A 16,911-nucleotide genomic window follows, 5' to 3' on the forward strand; every position below is an offset into this window, starting at 1 on the left:
AGCCCCTGCTCACAGCAAGGGCAGCTACAGCAGGTGGCTCAGGATCACATCCAGTCACTGCTTTAGCATCTCCAGGGACGGGCATTCAGCAGCCTCTGCGGGCAGCCTGTTCCAGTGTTTCACAGCACTCACGAGAAAAAGATTTTTCTTGTCCTTAAACAGAAAATCCTGTATCTCAGTTTGCACCCAGCACCTTTGTCCTGTCACTGGGTAACACCGCCTCTGCCTCTGCCTCCTTAACGGCCCCTCTCCCCAGGCATTTGTACACATGGTTAAGATCTGCCTCATTCTTTTCTCCGGGCCTGATAATTCCAGCTGTCAGTCTCTCCTTGGACGATGGATGCTGCCAGCGGTTAATTATCTCCGTGGCCCTGTGCCGGGCTCACTTCAGCATGCCCACACCTCTCTTGCCCTGGGAGCCCAGCACGGGCCACCGTGCCTCGCCAAGGCTGAGCAGAGGGAGAGGATCCCCTCCCTCCCCATCCGCTTAATGCCCCAAGGACAATGGACCTCCTTCCAGTGCCACTTGCACACCTTTGCGACAACAGCTCAGTACCAACATTTCCGCACAAGAATATCCATATACTGAGCTACAGTAACCAGCATAACATTCCCTTTATATTTATTTGCCACTAATATCAAAACTATATACCTGAGCAGCTAATAAAAGATCACTTTTTATTAACACATCACTCTGGATGGTATGTCTTCCAAAAACGCAACACTGCTACAAATGGTTAAAACGTATCAAGCTCACAAACCAACAGCTTTTGAAATGGTGACTTTCTTTATTAGTGTATATATTTAGAGGAGGCTAACGATATTTTTTTCCAATTCTGCAGCAGACAGGAAGTTGCCATCACTGTGAGGTTTCCAGGCCAGAAACTAGTGTTTTGATTGTAAAACATTAAGCCTGAAGCACTAGAGGAGAGCAGCAGAACAAAAGGTTTTTATCATTGTTCTTCATGCTTTAATTACCTTTATCAAATACCATCTGAGACTAGCTATTTTTAAACTCCTCCACCGATTCTGTAATTATACTAAGTTAACACAGATTTTATTCTTCCCTACTTATACAGGTCTATTCTAAATAAAACCTAACATATTTGTGTAGAAAGTACCACAGGATATTTACACACCTATCAATCTAACACCAGCAACTTCCAGACACAACCCTAGGTTAAAGTTCTCAGTTAAACACAAACAAACTCTATAAAAGGGAAACAGAAGTGATGTACTGGGATGATTTATCACTACAAAACACTTCACTAGTAGAGGCAAGTGGTCATTAAAAGATCTGCTTTTATCCAGTGGAAATACAATTTGTAATAATTTAAACACATATCAACATGGTGTCATTTTTATTACTTATGCAGTATCGTTTTCTATGCATCCATTGGGAAAACGAAAGCCACAGCACCTGTTTCTTAGTTATCACCACTTTGAGTCTCTTGCATTGCAGAGTCACTAAAAACTGTAATATTTGCCAAAAAATTTTGATGTATTATTAAATACTTCTATTGGATCATAATTATTAATATTAAAAATGTTCAATTTTTACTTATCATCAATTTCTTAAGAAGGCTTCTTTACCTTAGCTAAATGTAAGTTCTGAATTAGATAGAAGATAAAGAAGTCTTTCTGGAGGCCCTAGGTAAAAGGTGTCCAGCACTGAAACCATCCTCATCACTGAACCGTTGAAAGAAATTCTGAAGAAAAAAGCCACAAAAGCGCCCCAGAGCAGGACAGCTAGGCAAACCGTACACATGGAGACTGGGAAAAAAGCAGGAGAACAGCTCACTGGAAAGAAGGGAGAAGTTGCCCACTGATAACTGTAAAGAGATGCAGCCCAGCAAAAACTGACACATCGATTACATCAAACACTTCAAGATTTAAAGCAGAGAAACTACGCATACAGGGAAAAAAATGAGTAAACTGTCATGGGACTAACACACACACAAGCAGGATTCTGAATTGGAAGTAGAGTCCAAAATATCTTTAAAAAATTTCCTTTTCCAGGGAAGTTCCTAAGTGACAAGGCTTCAGAGTCATGTTCAGGCTGGCTTTTTCTGGCCAAACCTTACTTTTTTTTTTTTAATGTGCAATGGCAGATTGTACCAAGAGAGGCAGAGCACACCCATCTCACATCTGCTGTTTACCTCAAAGCTGGGACCTTGAGAAAGGAGAAGTATCTACTTAAATCCTTCCTAAACTGAGGACAAAATTTAATCCAATTCTTCCACATCCTCCCCAGTGGGCATTCAGAGGGAGCTCTCTGTAAGCTCTTTCTCAAACACAGAAGGTGCATCATCACAAAAGGGGTCAAACGATTGATAAAGTAGGGAGTGCTCCTCCAACAAAGGAAAAATATATCAATATATTACCATGAAAAACTATTTGTAACAAATCAAAATCTTGGCAGAGAGTCTATTAACACAAGTTTAAAAGGTGAAGAATATTAAGAAGGAGCAAAGATCCCAAAGTATAAAAAATTCATGCCGTTTGATTTAAAAGGCTTCACTCTTTTAGACATTTTGAACTGGATAAATAAATGCTTTTTAGGAATATTCTTACTATTGTGGAACTTGCACATACGTGTTAATTCAAACTATAATGCAGCTCTCCATTGTTCTGGAAAGCTAAAGGAGTGCTAAGTATAGCTCAAATCCTGACAATATTTTTAAAAATACCTAATTTGTTCATTTCGTGTTCTTCTGCTTTGATAATTATTTCTTTTCATCTCTCCCTGACTCACATACTGAGGCGACCAAAGGAGAATGAACAAATAGAGGTGGGAGGAGAATTGAGAAGTGGCATGGACTTGAAAAGCTTTGAATGTCTTCAATCATCTGGAAAATCACAAGTACCAACCTTTTAACTTCTGTAATTAAAGCCTCATGACATGTAGTACCGAGCAGCCTTTAGTAGTTCACTACTAGGTACAATTACATTTTAAAGGCTTTTCCTTATTTTTATGCTGCTTTTAGTTTCTAACACAGTATTTAAACAACTGTACTTTGATTTTCATACTGGAAAACAGAACTTGCAGCTGTGAAGGACAAGAAAAACTGAAGGGGAAGCACCAGAGGAGCCAGAGCTCTGCCACTCCTCAGCCGTGCTGGTTTGAGACATTACCACTTGGCTCCGGACCAAAAACATCTTGATTTTATGGGAGAAAGAAGTGACAGAAAAAGCAATGCTGAAACTTTTAACTAGAACAGAGTAGAAGTTGCATTTTCCCCACAGTGAGGCATATGCATCAGCAGTGCTGCTTCCACACAGCCTCTAGGGCCACTTAGAGCTGGATTCTCCTTCCACAAAAATATTTTGAAAATATTGTAGCGTTCGTATGGAAATTATTCACCTTGAATATGCCTTTGAAGGTAGCATCCAAAAATATCTGTTTCTGTTTATGTTTCAGAAATTAACTCTTTAACTTAAAGCCCAAACCTCTGAGTACAATGTAGCCTTTTAAAATTCTACCAGAATGCCCTCATGATGTAAACCTGTATCAGAACAGATAGAAACATAAAAACGGGGGCTGGGGAAAATATCCATGATCACGTCCACCATATTAAGCATATGGCAAGTAAGATTTTGAGTTCTTGCTTTGGATATCTTCTTACTCTCAATTTTATACCTAATTTTGGCAGCTATTGTCAGCAGGTGTTTTAGAAGTACAATACATATTCCGCAAAAGGGAGATTACACGTCACCGCTTGCTGTGCCTTATTCCATGCAAACCCACATCCACGAAGAATTGTATTAGATAATTGGTCACATTTCAAGAACAAGAACCTGATTTTGTAAGAACTAAAAATCGTTCAGTACTCCCTACAATTAAAAGACAATGCACATACAATATGCTGTATTTCAACCCTAAATTTAGATGAATACAAATCAGTATCTCCAAATTCAACACAGAAGGTCTTAAAGAAATATGTATCAAACATACAAGCAACATTTTATTTTTAAGAGAAAGAAGTGAAATACGAATGGCAAAAAAAAATTGTTTTAAATCAGGTTGAAATGCACAAAAATAACATCGTGTAGACAGAACACAAGGCTGTAAAATAAGGAGCTTGCAGGTTCCTTTTCCTCAAGGTTCTTTTGCTTCAAGGAGAAAGAGCAGTAATTGTATCACTGCCTAGGCCCAGGAGACGGGAATCAGGACAAAGAGAATGCATTTGAAAGTAATCCATGTCAGACCTGCTAATACCACAACATACATCTCTTTGACATTAACAGAGACCAACAGACACAAATAAAGTGCAGACAGTAGATAATCTGTTTATATTTCGACTCTGCTTTTTAGTTAAGAATGGATTTTGTGAAATGAAAGGGTTTACTGAAAGCTATATGCAAAGTTCTTCTATTTTTCAGTAATTATTTAAGAATTGTTGCAATTACAGAGACAAAAATGATGACTGATTATTTCTCCTGAACAAGACAGCATCCCTGTTGCTATGAGCCAGGTTCTCCATCACTAAATGTTTAATCCTGTTTATCCTATGCGAATGTGCTTAAGGAAATCAAATAACCATTCATTTTTCACACCAAAAATAGAAATTTTGTCAAGATCTTATTAAAAAAAGTGTTCTTAAATGCTGAGATCCTGTGGGTTCCAGTTCCTCTGGTTTTTAATAATACAATCACATCCAGAATTGGTCCAGCATGTAGATGTAGCTAAATAACACATTCAAAGTCAGTTTGTACCTATCAAACTAGGTATGTAAATAACTATCTTTTTTTTCCCCTCCACTATTTTTCAGCGGTGAGAATGCTTTTAAGTCCTACAAATAAAAAAAACCAAAACATTTTTACCTAAATATCTAACAGCAGAAACAGCAAATACCACTGTCCAAAGGGCTGCAGATATGAAACTGGCACTACTAAATCCTACCAAGACAGACTTTTCCCACTCCCAAACTAGAGATGGGGCAGGCAAGTGGGCTGAATGAATTTTTCCCAACAGTGAAGAGAAGGAGAAAAGTACTTTTAAAAGAGCAAAGAAACAAAACCAAGGTTAGGATTTTTTTATCTTAACTCTTACCTGAAACCTTCACCCTGCTCCCCCACTTATTTTAACTGATGTGCTTGCTTGGAGGTTTATAATACTTCGAGTTTCAAAAATTTCTACTAATTTCTACTAACTACTTCTCAGCAAATAAGAAAATCTGAACCCCAAATAAAGGAACACAAGTAAGGCAAGAGCCTGGGCTGGTACGGAAGTTGCACAAAGTAAATTAATTAAATTTATTAGTACCTGTACAGTCTGGGAACCACAATGTATGTACCCAACCATCAGAATCTAAGTATTCAATGACTTGTACAGATGTAACTCAATTTATCTTTCAAAGAAAATATCACAAATGGTTGGGAGTGATTATAAATATCTAAATTTGAACAGCAATGCTATGGCCCATGTTGGGTATTGTAACTAAGCAGATTAACAACCAACAAAATACAGGCCCACATTTAGAAAACTGAAAAAACTATCTGAAATTTTTCAAAACAGAAAATACTACTCAACTCAATCATATTTATCATTATTTAAAGATTTATTTTTTTGCATATACTTCCACAAACGTTTAAGATCCCCCTTAGCTTAAACAGTAGTCAAAGGAACACCTTTTTATCATTTACTGTATATGATAAGATCATTTGCCTGTTTTCTATGCAATTACTGAAAAACATTCAATTTTGGTGAGTACATTACTCAAAACCCACTTGCCACATGAAGTCTATTTCTTGTCTATCGAGCAGGCTCACTGAAATGTCCCCCTTTTGTTTGCAAATCCTCGATGTCAGCAATAAAGAACTCTGACATTAGTAAAAACTATCTAGAGCCCATCTTATTTGCATTACTAACACATGCAACATCAAAAATACAAAACTTAAGAAAAAAAACCACCAGAATTTGCTGTATAAGCAACTCCGTGTTCATACTTCCATCACAGCAATCCTATTTCAGTACAGAGAATTAATTCTTAGTTACCAAGCAATTCATCCAAAAGTTTCCATTCCTCATTGTTCCATATGAAAATCACATTGCAAAACTCCAATCCCCTCCGATTCGCAGAATCACAGAATTGTTTAGGTTGGAAAAGACCTTTATGATCAAGTCCAACTGATCTTAACCCAGCACTGCCAAGCCCACCATGAAACCACATCCCTAAGTGCCACATCTACATGCCTTTGAAACACCCACAGGGATGGTGCCTCAATCACATCCCTGGGAAGCCTGGCCCAGTGCTTGACCACCCTTTCGCTGAAGATGTTTTTCCTAATATCCAATCTAAGCGTCCCCTCGTGCCCCTGTCGCTTGCTATTTCAGAAAAGAAACCAACCCCCACTGCACTACAACCTCCTTCCAGGTAGTTGTAGGGTAATGTAAATTAATTTCAAACAGAGTCATGCCTATGACAGGGCAGATGGGATGCTGAGGAGGGTGGCAGCAGGGTGAGATGGAAGGTCGGAGGGAGGCAGGGACAAGGATGGGAGCGCTGCTCTGCCCAAAGCCGTTGAAAACGGCCTGACAATGTTTTTTCGGTCTCATTTTACCTGGCTCCATGCGAGCAGCACAACTCTAGCTGAAGCTCTGACTCACACATCCACATTTTAGTGTCAGTATTCTCAGCACAGTCAGATTGAGTACTGCTTTAAATCGTCATTATTCTTGGCTTTTAGGTTTTTATTTTAACACAAAATACAATTACATTGCCAGTAAAAAATACTGGTCTTCCACATATCCATCACAAAATATTTTCCTGGCTTCTTGGCATGATGGGAAATCAGAACTATAAAAAGATCCATATATTATAGAACAAGATTGGTAGGCAACTTATGAACACAATAAAAAAGAAGTTTTTAACATAAATGGGGAATATGATTATAATAACTATTAAGATATGTGCAACAGTTGTAACAATCTAAATTGTATTTATATATACAAGTTAGACAGTAATAGGTATAGCATAAACAGTAAAAAGCAAACTTCTTCCAAGAAGAAAATTACTTGACTACAATTAAGACAAATTACTACACTACATACCCATTTAGCATACAGTACATTGTCACTGGATTGGGAACACTATGCTAAAACCTTTCTTAATGCAGACAGGTGTCACTTCCACTTAACTGTTGCTAAATCTCTTTGCAATAAGTACAGTACATGTGTTAAATATGACCAATGTTAACTAGAAGGAATGTGGTTTATTTTAGACAGTGGCATCCAGAAGAAGTAACTTTCTCTAATTCCCTTTTACCGACTAGCACCTACACTGTTGAAATTCAGAGGCAAAGAAACATTGCTGCCCTGCTGTTACAGCAGCAACGCACTGTTTACAACAAGAAATGAGGGCAACAGGTATTTCAGAGTCCTACTGACCCTCTTACACTGTAAAACAGTAAACCAATTTCCAAGAAAACCTGAAGTTATTTTAATCAGTTACTAATGTAAAATTGTAAAATTAAATAAGATAAATTGAAATTGATCGCCTTGCATTTTCCTGCCCCTCCTTAAGGAAATTAACTCTACACTAAAGGGAATCTCCTTTGGCTTCACCAAGTGCACAGGCTCTATTTCTCTCTGGCTTCTTAGCAGTAATCTGCTAATATCCCAACTGACACCTGCCCACTCTGCCAGCTTTTCCTTATATTTTCTCAGCCAAACTAAACAATCACGTCAGATAAAGGACAGCCATCGTCATCCTCATCATACCCACTCTCCCTGCGACAGTGGCCAGCAAAGCACTGGAGCACAGCTTGGCGCTCTCCATCGTTTGCTGCCTTTGTAACAATAGACAAGTACATAACAAGTGCGACACGGGAGGCAGCATCAACCGAACAATCTCCTGGCCTCCTTCAGACCTACAGTCTATCAGTATTTCCCCTTATTAGAACAAAAACTGGCTTTGGCAACACAAGGAACTATCAGACTACTCAGGCTGTGCCTGTACCTTCTCTTCTGCTTTCAGTCCCATGCTTTTTTAAAACTGGGAACGAAGTGAATAATGTAACTTAAATTTCTGTTCTGTATACTGTAAACCATTGCATCCAAAGTTAAGACAGTAATGTCCAGAGGGCAAGAAAATCCTCACATACTGCTTTAGACAAAAGCAGCTTATTACAGACCCCATTTTTAATATATTTATTATCCATTCTCTGTTTTCTGAAGTATTGTGTTGCTAAATTGGTTGAGCAGGCTTTACAAAACTTTGTGTACCTACTGAAAACATGTTCTGTTTCAGTAACTTCAATATCGCTGACTAAACATTACCACTGACACTTCGCATACCATCTGAACATTAAAAGTATTCACGCATATTGTTTCTGTTTTAATTCTGTTTTTAAAAGCTTCATCACCATTCTGCAACCTCTTCCTTATCTTGTCATTTCTCCGGTATTTGTTGCAACAAAAAACAAGGCCTGCTTTCAGTACCCAATTACAGGAACAATGTTACCCTGTAACTGCATAAGACAGCTTTTCATTAAACTCGCTCTCACCAATACATCACTATTAGCGATGCATTAAAGTGTATTTTTAGCCTCATTTCTTATGGAAATGAATCCTCCCCAACCACTGCATTCCAGCTCTGCCTCTGTATTGCCTTCCAATATGCACCCTGAGGGGCAGCACCAGAGGATTTTCACTGACACATAAAGGAAAGGTGCTTGACACTTTTAACTGTTTCCCACTTTATTACTTGTAGACAAACTGTCTATTACCAGTAGGTGAGAAATAGAAAATAAGTAACTTCAAAACTAGTGTTTTCACTGAATTGCATTCTTCCTTGCCTCCACAAATCTATACTACTCAGCAGTGACTGCAAAGGCATTAATTCGTTACATCTTTGAATAAGTAATTGAGTAAGTTAAGTAACTAGCTAGTTACTTAACAAATACCACCTTCATATTTCTTAAAGGCTAGAACATTACATTGGGCATTTTTTTTTGGCGGGGCGGGGGGGGCGCAGGCTTGAGCAGAGAAAGATTGGGAGGTTCATGTCCTTCACAAAATCTCTCGTTTTAAATTTTGGCCAAAACATTCTTCTTCATTATACACAGACATTTTTGTTTGATATTTAGGTAACTCTGAATGAGTTGTTCTCCTATCAATTTCTTTTATGTTGCTTACTTTGAGAAAAAGTATGTTATTTTTTATTTATTATTTTACTCACATACAGAACACCTCAACTTCTTCTGCAAGGAGGACCACAACTGCACTTGTTCCCCTGTTCAAAATTCGTACTTTGGGGGTTTTTGGTTGGTTTCTTTTTTTACTTTGGGGGTCAGCTGTGTTTTAATCGTTATTAAAACAAATCCATTCTGCTCTTTCCTTGATAACATCAGGCATTTGGTTGTTCTTTTGGGGAGGGCAGGAGGGCTGAGACCTTTGCTTCCTACACAGACTAAGAGGCATGTGATAACCACCTGTGGTAGGCATCATCTGCACAACAAAGAGCCTGAGGAACATCACTACAATACTTACACAGATATCTATTCACAGTAATAATACATTTCCTCAGCTCCCTATTTTGAATAAAGCATCATGAGTTACAGTGCAAACAGCACTTCAAAACTGCATTTATTTACATGCAGTTAATAATTCATCCCGACCATGCTGTCCATAAATACACTATCAGCACAATTTATCATTCATATAACCTTCCCATAAGTAATGCTACAACAATCCTATAAAGTAGTGATTTAAGACTCCATACATAGGCACATCCACCTAAGTATTAGAAATATCCTGCTTTAGAAAGCCAAATACAGTGGAGAACCATTGTTTCCTATGGTTAGGGTTTTCTGTGCTAACAACCTAGACTCTTACTGGAATTTTAATACTCCGTCCATATAGCTTGAGTATTATTCACATCATCTTATCTACCTAGAAATTCCATACGCATGAATAACTAACTGTAATTGAAAGCACAGGAAGCATGGCAAGGTTGGTTTTAAAAAGCTGTTAATTTTTCACTGCACAGCATTTCTCCTGTAACAGTAACAGAATGAAACTCAGTACAGGCAGTGTATACAGTTACCTCTGCAAAAAGATACAGCATCCATCAGATTTTAGAATACTGGCTGTAACAAAAATAATTGCTAAATGCCTTCCTGCTTTACGCAAAAATTAGAGGCACATTCTGAAGAGTGCTGACTCTCCAGGATAAAGTTTTCTAAAATCCTACATCGATTTGTTGATTCTTCAAATTATTTTTATGTGGATGACCTTGCCACTAGTGTCGGTGTAAGATTTTTTATACTGTTTTTGTTAAATTGTATTTGGGTTTGATCTCTACAAAATGCAGTCTCATCAGAAGCAGAAGTTTTCTTCACACTTCAACGAGGAAAATTTCCAAACTCTGGAAACTGTCCTGTCTAGCTACCCTGAGAAACACACTTACAGCTTTCCTGAAAAAGCCTTCACTAAGCTTTCAGCTTCAGCTCCATATGGGCTAGCAAAATAGTAATATCAATTTTAGCAAAACCCTTCTTCATCTGGTGCCCCATTAAAGGAAACACTTAAAGAGTTCACATAAAAGTTTTGAATTGTGTAGCTGGTGGGGACAATTTTAAGAACTGCAGTTCTAGAACTGGATTTTCTAAAACGCATCATTCACCTCAACAAAAATCACATCACTGGCCCACTAAAGACATTAGTTCATTCCTTAGACAACGGATGCTGCTAATCACTCTGGTGCAATTTTGCCTCATACCAAGAATTACCAGGGGGCAAGCAAACAAGGTGTTCCCAAACAACTGTTTCAGCTGTTACTTTTCTAATCCTGTTTCACAGTTATTAATGCTCAAATCAAGGTAGCACATACAAATAACGGTGCCAACTTCTAAGAAAACTCTTCATTTCTAACATAATTATTTTGTCACACAAACCGTGGAATTGGAAAAAACAGTCACAGAATGGATGTCTACTTCTTGGCATTAACAAAAAGTTCAAAAAAAATCTCTACTGAATGATGGAAAGAGAGAGAGAAAAAACCAAACCCTGTTCCAACAGAGCAGAAATGTGATTTACTCCTACCCACCTGCTACCTAGCAATATTTTAAAACAACCTCATATATATTAGATGAAGAACAGTGTAAGTCACCCATACTATCACCCACCCTGGACACTGGATAAGCATGACTGCCGAGTTTAAGAGAACAGCCCACTTTCAAAAGTAAATTTAACTGAAATGCAGCCCAGCCAGATCAAGCTCTCCAGTAAGCATGCAATGGATGCTACCCACCGTGAAAGCAATGGAAAACACAGACTGCAGCAAGTCATTGTTTCATTTGATGACATTTCTCCACACACTGCCCTTACCTCTCATCCATGTCTTTTACCCAATTAAAAACTCCCTTTCGGAGCACAGCTCTGAATTTTTTAAATATGCTTTGATCAACAAAAACTTACTTGATTTGCAACTGCTCTCTGTTTAGTATTAATTGTTCATGCCCTGGAGACTTCCATTTCCCAATTTAAACTAAAAAAAAGTAATATAAAATGTGCTATTTGACACCAGTATTGTAACTCTAATCCATATTCAGAAAGGTAACTTAACTTTTCTGTTCCCTTCTGATCTCAACCAAATTCTAAACAAGCACCAGATATGAAAAGCAAGGTGACAGTATCCTTATATGTATGTGTGAGGTGCTTCCCTCATCAGTCAGGGGCAGCCACCTAAACACAGCTTTGAAAAGAATTCAAACTGTCCAGTTGTCCTAAGTCCCCTCTGAGAACAGCTCTTCCTCTTCTCCAGTCACACTGCTTCCAACTACGATGCTCTCGGTACAACGCAGAGCACTGCTTGTTAGAAAAGCCTGGAGGCACCTGACAAACTACATGGAAAAGAGAGAAGTGGGAGAAGATAGGACTGACCAAACAAATGAAATTAATAATATATAAATGAATGAAAAATAGGAGGAATGGAAACAATCCATTATGTTGACGGACCCATTAAACTCAACTCATAATAGCATTTCCGTCCGTGGTATAACCCGGAGTTCCAGGAAGACAACTCAACAATCAGAAACAAAGATGATCTAGGCTAAATATCTGTAATCCTTAACTTGGCTAAAAAACCCCATCATGTAATATGGTTAGAAGAAAATGATCACATTTGAAATCTCAGTACATTTACAGACTATCTGTGGAGATGAATTATTTTTTTCAGTAACAAATCCACAGTTGTCGAGTTACTTGACTAGGATTTGGGGTTGGCTCAGCAAACCCGAAAAATCAAAGTAGTGTTTTAGGAATGTAACTTTAAATCCCCAGGATTCCAAGCACCATTCTATCTCTTTCTATTACACCGCAAAAAAGATCACAATATGCAAAGCTCTAAAAGCCACGAGATACAATTTTTGCCTCAAAAAGTCCTACCTATTCTTGATTATTTATTGCCTTTCTAAAAGCTATTTGAGAATGACCTTTAAATTTAAAGACCTTACCCTGTGGGTGTCTACCATATAATAGTGAGGTCTGGAAGTCAGAGCAAATGACAAAGGAGCACTGATTTGTGTTCCATCCAGAACACCACAGCTCCCTCTAACAACTTCCCAGAGTAGGTATGATGTTTTGAAACTTAAGGAAAGATCGCAAGTAGAGATCTGAATTAGATGTGGACACAGCACATTAGAAACAGAGAGGAGTGAGGTTAACGATCCGCCAGGAAAAGGCAACCTCAGAGAGACCAAGCGAAACAAGGACGATCAAAAAGTGCAAGATTAGTGAGAAGCCATCTAATCAGCTCTTGGTCGTACCTTAGTAACTTGGGGGGGTTGTTTTGTTTTAAACAGAACTATTACAGGATAGAGAATTTATACCTGGTGTCAGGACTGAAACAACATTAAATTTAGGTAACATAACCAGAACATAAATGTAGAGACTGAGAATGCACTGGAACAGATCAAATTTGGACCATCAGGTATTTTTTAAAATAAAAAATGATGTGTTACCACAATAAAAAGTAGCTGTTTAAAACCATACCCCCCCCCAAAAAAAAAAAAAAAAAGGGAATAGAAAAATGGTTCTTGCTTTTCTAAGTAATCTTCCTCTTCACAGGTCTAACAAAATTATTTTCCATAGAAAAAAAAATAATTAAAAGCATAGAAATCAAACCTAGTAAAGGTAAGAACAGCTGTCTAAGGCTCTTCTCTTTTCTTTCACATTCAGTCCTCCTGAGAGCAATAAATTAACTAATCAGAAGTGTAAAAAACCAATACTCCAGAAGCCAATATTTGATAACAACACAAGAAGAAACACCGTCGAAAACAAGGCATAAGGTTTGAAGGCAAAATCTTCTCACAACACCTAAAATCTACACCTTTCCAAAACTTCCCACACTGACTGGAGGAAATTAATGCTTTGCAGTATCACACACATTAAGATAAATCATGTCACTGAATGCATCATTGTCAAACGGCTTCGTTTGGTTATGTTTCATTCGGTTTGCTTCAAGGTTTCTGCAACATTTACTGGATTAGTTCCAAGTCCGATCTGGAGCCCGTCCCATACACCCAGATGGTATCGCTACGTGTGACAGGGTGGGGAGGAAGGACGTCCTCCTTCAACCTCAGCTGAGAAGCAGCTCAGATTTTATGTAAGCCCAACAATAACCCTTTTTTTGTTTGTTTTCTTCAACCACACAAAAAAAATTGCGACAGAATTACAGTGCCTTCAGGCCAATTCTCTGATCCAGGGAGAGCATTAAGGCCTATTTACAATCGCTATCACAGCGCCAAAATACATTTGGGCCATAACATGTAGTTTCTGCCTTGCTGGTTCAAATTCAGTGTATGTGCTCAAATGCACCAGTGTTCTCCAAGGGAATGCAACTCATAAACATATGTAGCCTAAAAAATTCATGACTTCAGGTATTAATTTTGTGAGTTCTGGATGAGTTTTAGATTTGAAATCTTTAAAACCAGCACTGCAGAACGTCAAGTCAAAAAGACCTCAGAATGGATCCATGCCTTGTCCTATACATTATTTTGTCACCTGTGAATCATCTAACTAATAATGAAATGAGTGTGAATTGAAAGTTGCCCGTTTTATAGCCTATAACTTTATATTTGATCAAGATCCAAGTCTTCTAAAACAAGAGACCAAAATAAAAATGAAAAGAAAGAAAAAAAAATATCTTACCCACTGTTGACAGTGGGCTTACAATCAAGCTGGTTATCAAAACTACTGATCTTAAGAGAATTAGGCAACTGAGTCTAAATGTAATGTGAGTGTTACACTTTTCTAAGTATTAACGCTAGAATTATTAAAGACATGTATTTTTATTAGGGTTCAGAGCCAAGATTTTTCTACCAGTCTTCTGAACCACTCCTAAGAGGTTGTAATGGTTACCAACACAGGATACAAATCCACTGGCACAAAATACTAAATTCTAAATCTAACTGTGAATTCATGGAAGTCCAAGAAAAATGAAACCTAAATATAACACAACGTATGCTGATATTGCCCTAATTTTGAAAGAAAATGGTTAATGAGAAAGCAGGTCAACACAAACACAGAGATGCTGTTGCAACGAACCAGAAAGAACTGAAGAGACTGAGCTGAGATAAACCATTTTGTCCAGTTATAACAGCACAAGACATAACATGAACTTGATTTATATGCATGAGTTTGTCTTGTCTTGTTGTGGAAAATAATAGTGGCATGAATAAACTGAAGTGTGACCAAGAACCTTCTGTTAGGCAGAAAGTTCTCACAGGATGAAAACAGGCTTTTTGTAGCAGTAGTCAAGGAAGCATGTTACATATCTAACAGAAGTTCTACACAACAGTAAACAATTATATAACAACCTTTTTTAAGATTACAGTCACACTTAAGTAAAAAAGTCTTTTTTTTTCATTAAAAAAACAACAAACAAAAAATGAAAAACAAAAATCGCACACTCCCTACAGCATTTGAAATTTCAATTCTAATTTTGAACGTTCAACTATTCCACCAGACAAACTGGATAGTAACAGATGACAGCAACAAAAAATATTTAACATTGATTCAGTCTTTACCTTTAATCTAGTCATGGCGTACTTTAATGCCTTTTATGTTCACATGGTCGTAACTCACATCAAGGAAAAATGGCCAATATGCTGTTACATTAAAAAAATAAGAGCAATGCAACCATGGGAAGGGGAGGGCTCAACAAAGAAACTATAAAAAAATTTAGCCAAATTCTTTGGAGTTCAGATACAGAAGTTCTAAAATAATATCCTAGAGTTATACTTTTTAAACTGTCATGTGTTTACCACAACAATCTATATTTAGTTTTTCAATAATGTGAAATAATATGGTATAATATTCTTACAACTAGCATCTTTACATATGTGCAAAAATAACACTATGTTTCAATCCAGCCTGTCAATGTGCTTATTTAGAGGACAGGAGGAAAACATGAAATGCAATATAGCAAACCAGAGCTATGCATCCTCTCCCTTTTGTCTTTCATGGTCTTCAGCAGTATTTCTTAAACAGAGACACAAAACGCGCTTTTTTGAACATATGTTAACATATTGCCTTCAGTTCAGCACACAAACACAGATGCACACTTGTTTCACGCGAGACTTCTGTTCTCATTAGTAATGCTGCTGCTGCTGCATTCCCTGCTACTGTAATGGAGACACTCATGAGTTATATTAAGTACTTGCTGAAAAACCTGAAGTTTAGGGCCTTCCATGTCACTGCGAGGCTGAATACAGAAAACTAAGCCAAACTTCCTTAAAATTCCATGATTCCCCTATAGTCAATGGGAATTCTGCTTCCAGCTGGGATGAAGGGTTGGACCAAAATGTGCGTAATTAATAATACTGACAAGCTACTGCATTGAAAAGCGGCAAAAATGCTTCCTGATTAAATTATTGGCAAATTTTGATGACTTCTAGACTGCAAACATTGTTATGAAGCACATTAGAAATGCCTGCCAGTGACTACACCTTCATTTTTCGATATTTTAAATTACCAGTAACAAGAATGTTTCCAATAAGATAACAGAAAAAGAAACCCAAACCGACAGTATAAACTAAACATCCACCTAAAATTTCAAGTTTTTCTTTACAAGCACATTGTTTTTCAAATAATAATTATTGTATAAGGAAGAAAAATTCAAGTGCCAATTGTCTTGCTGCTTTCTGCAAGTTCACTTACATTCTATTATAAGAAAATGAACAAGACATAGTCATGAAAATAATTTAGACATTGACATCCAAAGCTACAATTTTGCCTGACATTTTCCCAACTTTTCCATGAACAAGAGGAAGAAGACTCAAGCTAGCCTGAATATGCAGCAGTGCATGGAACTGCAACACCACAAAAGATTTGAGCATAGAGAATCGAATGTACCTTAAAAAAAATCACATTTTAGTAACATAACTATTGACACTGGTTTTAAAAGAAAACAAGAAAATGTCATTAGGGGCAAACTAGTGTTAACTGATCTAATTGCAAAATGACAGGAGTAGGATGGAACTTCTTTCCTCTATAAGAAAAAAAACCTAATGCGAATATATAGTTTTGGAGATACACTGACAGACAGAGCAAACCACAGTCTGTTTCCAACTTTATAAATATATCAGCCCCAGTTATATGGATATAGAGTTTGAATTCTGGTTTTATTTCTCAATGGGTAACACATTAGTTCACAAAATAGGTAACATGCTGACGATTATAAGCGGAACGACACAGCCATACTCAATCCTCATCATGGCTCATTAAGATACTTGCTTTGTTCACTGTGGAACTTTGTTGTTAGCTTCGCTGTCAACTGTGGTGAGTGCAGAAATACTTGAGAAAATACCAGTTTACCATACATACTCTATGTCATCAGCCACAATAGGCTGTCAAGGAAATTTTCTCAACGATTCAGTCCCTCCTTGAATACAACATTGCAGTCT

General features: G+C 37.5%; 1 protein-coding gene across 6 annotated transcripts in view; it reads right to left on the reverse strand.

Moving 5' to 3' along the window:
- Nucleotides 1-16,911, reverse strand: part of RABGAP1L (RAB GTPase activating protein 1 like) — a 254,822-nt gene that overhangs the window by 137,940 nt on the left and 99,971 nt on the right. The gene's annotated exons all lie outside the window — the stretch shown is intronic.

The sequence above is a fragment of the Falco biarmicus genome, chromosome 11 (assembly GCF_023638135.1).
Source record: "Falco biarmicus isolate bFalBia1 chromosome 11, bFalBia1.pri, whole genome shotgun sequence".
In the NCBI taxonomy this organism is placed as follows: domain Eukaryota; kingdom Metazoa; phylum Chordata; class Aves; order Falconiformes; family Falconidae; genus Falco; species Falco biarmicus.